This window comes from Musa acuminata, unplaced genomic scaffold, assembly GCF_036884655.1.
Source record: "Musa acuminata AAA Group cultivar baxijiao unplaced genomic scaffold, Cavendish_Baxijiao_AAA HiC_scaffold_782, whole genome shotgun sequence".
In the NCBI taxonomy this organism is placed as follows: Eukaryota; Viridiplantae; Streptophyta; class Magnoliopsida; order Zingiberales; family Musaceae; genus Musa; species Musa acuminata.
This window is the reverse complement of record NW_027021011.1, coordinates 7501-12500: the sequence shown is the minus strand read 5'-3', so window position 1 is coordinate 12500 and position 5000 is coordinate 7501.

Genomic DNA, 5000 nt, shown 5'->3' with positions numbered 1-5000 from the left:
AGAATTCTCGACGTGAAAACACAGAGACAAAGGGCTGATCTTTGAATAGGAAAAAGAATGGATCCGCAGGGTCCCAAATGAATTGGCTTACTCGAAAAAAGCCTTGTTCTTTGGAAGATCTATCTCGTGTCTGGTACTGCATGGTTTCACTCTGCAAGAACTCCGAATCATTCTCTTGAAGCTCATCCTCTTCATGATACTCATCCTCTTCATGATACTCATCCTCTTCATGATAAAAGGTCCGCTTGCCCCGAGCCCGATAGAGAAAAGTGGGCTTTTCAATACAATCACATAGTTTGCCACAAGGGCGCCATATTCTAGGAGCCCAAACTATGTGATTGAATAAATCCTCCTTTATCTGTTGCAGGTCGACGACCTCTTCCTCTTCTTCAAACTCCGATTCGTATTTTTCATATAGAAATCTCTGATCAACGATAGAACAAGATCTGTTTTGCATCATATCTAACTGTTCGGACCGAAGAAGTAATGTCACTCGATTATTATCAAACTGACTGCAATCTTTTTCTGTCCGTGAGGGTCCCACCAGAGCGCCTTCTACTTCTAATAGGCCATGAACTAGATCAGAATCATTCTCAACGAATCTATAAGAAGTGATCCAATTTTTTTCATCAGGTCCGGGTGAAGACCAAAGATCTTGAGCGACCGATCCGGCAGAACAACTCAAAAGATAAAGAAGTATCGTTAATTTCTTCATGCTCGTTCCAAGTTCGAAGTACCATTTGTACAAATAAGAATCCCCTTCTGATCTCTTCTTCATATAGATAGATATAGGATCTATGGGGCAATTACTTAGAAGTACATTTTGTGCAACAGCCCTTCCTATCTGATAGAAAAGGATCCCATGATCCTGAACCGATCTTACCTGGGATCGCAAATCCCAAGTTTGTCTATGAAGAGCTAATCTAATTGTATTAGTTTCTATAATTGATTTCTTCTGTGTAATACTAATTGATAGGGCCTCATTGATAAGTGCTACAAGATCTCGTACATTGGAACCCATGGTTATGGACCCCAATCCGTTAGTATGGAACATTTTCTTTTCCAAGTGAAATCCCCTAGTATATGAAAGAATGAAAAAGTGCTTTCGTTGTTGCGGAATAAGAAGCCTTCGTATCTTAATGCATGTATTTAATTTATTCGGAGCTATTAGAGCGGGATCCACTTTTTGGGGAATATGAGTCGAAGCAATAACAAGAATATTTCTAGTGGAACATCTTTCACAATCTCTGGAGAGATAGTTCTCTAATAGACCGAGGGATAAGTAATTCGACTCATTCATATACAGATCATGAATGTTTGGAATCCATATTATGCAAGGAGACATTGCTTTTGCTAATTCGAATTGAAAGGTGATATCAAATCGGTCTATTTTCGGCGTCATATACATAGTTAGCAGCTCCGTATCAAGGTCATCATCAATATCGTCACTATCATCAATATCGATATCGTCACTATCATCAATATCGATATCGTCACTATCACTATCATCAAAATCGATATCATCAATAAAATAATCTTTAGGCTTGTCATCCGGGAACTTGTTCGGAAATACCGTAATGAAAGGAACATAGGGGTTTGTCGCTAGGTATTTGACCAAATAGGATCGTCCAGTTCCTATAGAACCTATCACTAAAATACTCCTAGAAGGGGATAGGGCTAAGCGGAGCGAAAAGGGTTTTCCATGAGATGGGAAATGAAAACTATTAGCCCCACACGAGGTTTGTGAATAAGTAATTGTCTGATAATGAGCAAGGAATATCCGTCTTTCTGCTAAACAGGATCCATTGAACTCATAATTCATTATATACTTGTCAACTAAGTATCGTAAGTAAATTGATCCCGGTTGTTCAATCATTTGATAACCAGAGTCATTCTTTGATAAATGATCACTATGAGTCAGACTCAATAGAATTTGATCAATCCTTTTTTCTGTCGTTAAGGTGGAGAACTGAACCAAGAATTCTCTTTCTTCATCATCAATCGAATCACTGTTCGCGACCCAGGATTCTATTTTCTCATCAATCCAATCACCGTTCACCTTTTTTCTTTTTCTTATCAATGAATGGATCTCTTTACTTGTACGACTTAGATGTCTCGTATTTCTCGAAAAAGTGATTCGATTGATGGGATTTGGTATGATACTTATGAGATTGATGGGATTTGATATGATACTTATGAGATCGATGAGATTGATATTCAAATATTTCTTCCTAGAACGTATTGATTTGACCCCACAAGCGACCAATAGCATGTTGCCACCAAAAGCAAAACCCCGTATTTCTTCCAGAGAATCTCCTAATTGTTTCAGAACAACTAGAAAGAGATTCTTTAACCAGAAAGAATTCAGTTCAGATGTAGGATACCCATCCAAAAGTTTTCGCAACTCAATCATGTATGATGGAATCATCAAAGATTTGATCTTTTCTAACTCTGTCTGTAACTCACTAGAGGCTTGGGAAACAAAGAGAAGATGTATACGAACGAGATATCCAGCAACAAGAAGAAGGGAAAAGATTGAATAGAGGAACTCCAACTCCCGAGCATTTGTTGATCTCAGATGTGTCCATATCAATGGAACGGGTGACTCATTATTTCGATGAATCATTTCTTCGGACAGAAGAAGATTCTGTAAACACTCCCTCGAAATCTCACTTATCAGACTCAAAATCTCACTTATCAGAGTCCATTGTGGAAGAATCTTCTGAGGAATTGGCCATGATATATCTGATCCATGCATAATATCATGAAAAATGGATACAAATTTGTGACTGCTACTTAGTATCGACAATGGGTCTGAAAAAGTATCTAAAAGGGTGAAATTTAGATATTTGCACTCTGTCAAAGTAAGGAACCATGGCATATATGTTTGGAACGGATTCCATTTTGTTTGGAACAGATTCCATTTTGAGAGATTTGAAAAAGCACTATCTCGTTGAAAGGTTCTATACATCTGCCGTTTCTCAACGCATTTCTTTAGAGAAAGACTCCGTTTTTTTTTCCTCTTTCCGGATGGTAAATATTTCTCAGAACATGGAGTGTGAATCAAACCCATGTTTGAATTGAAACTGAGATACCGATGCAAGTTCTTCCCTTCTGAATCAGATAGATTCATATCTGAAAGAGGCTGACAATAAGTTCTTCCAAAATTGACTCTTTGTTTCTCTGTTAGAGGTGTTGCAGAAATGTCTGCGATCGAGTAAATAGCTCTACGAACGAATGGCTCGGATCGAATTGGAAAACGGAAAGATTTGTACAAGTTATACGTTTTGTCACCACTTTGTGGAAAATCTTTAGGTATGAATATGTTAGATACCTGTGACTCGATTGGTGAAATAGTCTCTCTCTCCAAAAAAATATGTTTTTTTTTACCGACGCACGAAGAAAATATTTTGTTGCGAATGAACAAGGTAGTGAGGAATTGTCCATATGTAAGATCATAATTATTGATACGGGTCTTTTCCACATAAAAAGGGAATCTTTTGTTACAATAGAACCAGAAGTGATTTGGATCATTCAAGAATCGAAGTCGATTTGCTTTATAAAAAGAAGATATCAATGAACTTCTATGAAATGGTTTCACGGGATTCAGCCAATTGTCTCGATCATGGAATATCATTGAGAAATAGGAATCCGTGTTATCAAAGGATTTCCTGCGATTATTTCTAGTATAGAATGAGTCAATCATCCACTCTGGTATCTTTTTGAACAAAAATGGTAATGTTGTTCCTCCATTGATAAAGAATTCCGGTCTTTGGGAAGTATCATGATCATCCAATAAGAAGGGTTTCAATTTATTCAAATGAACGATTTGAACACCTATTGATTCTAACAACTGATTGCGGAGTTGATCATTCGGACCTTTCAATTCACGGATGTGGATCTCGGACCTATGAATGGGGATATTCCCGATACTCACAAAGAAAAGGGGAAGTGACTTGGACAAAAAGGGAAGTGACTTGGACAAAAAGGGAAGTGACTTGGACAAAAAGAAACGAAGTGACTTAGACAAATTTTGTTTGTCGATAGCCTCGGACCAATCAATCGAATATTGATTAATACGTAACCGATCGAACACTACTTGAAAACGGTTCTTCTGTTCAGAAACGAAATGTTCCAAATGTTCCTGGAAATTCTTGCTCTCATTGGACCATTTGTATCTATATACATCAGGATCCCGATTCATGGATCTCTCGGTTCGAGAAAAAAGAGGATCAAACCATTTCTTCTGACTCTTTTTCAAATTCGATAAATGTTGGTTGATCGTATATTTCATTATAGTTATATGATTCAGAGTATCATTTCCTATTTGATCCCTTTGAATTCCATATTCGAAGTTGCGATCGGATCTATTCATTAAAAAGAATCGATTAGATACATTTCTTATGTACCCATAGGTGCTATATTGGATTTGAATCAGATTTCGGATCAATCTATATTGATTGACTGCCTCCATTATGTTGTTGCTAGCAAATACCGCTGTTTTTAGTTTTGGATCTTCCAAATCATTCCCGCAGTAGATCCGGACCGATTTTTTTCTGATCCTTCGATAAAAAGATTCATTCTCTTCATAAAAAAGAGGAGGTAGAACCAATAAAGATTTCTTTTTCGATTCATCTCTGGAGTTGAATACCTCATTCAAGAATTTTTTTTGATCCAACCCGTAGGAATCAATAGAAAAGGCAAATCCCCTATGATACACCAGATCCGGCTCGGTTATTGATAGAGTGAATAGATCTGCCATTTCTTGAAATCTCTCTTCTGATTCAAAATCGTGGTGTAACGTGTATCCCCTTTTGTTCCGGTCATGGAATAGATGAAATAAATCAAAAAATGGATTTTTGTTCAAGAATGAAATCTTATTGGAACTGTCCATATCCGGTTCATCCTTCGGAACCATATCACATCCCGGATCTGATGAAATAGGATGAATTGAGACGGTATTTTGTAAATACATAATTATCTTGAATATATCAACCATT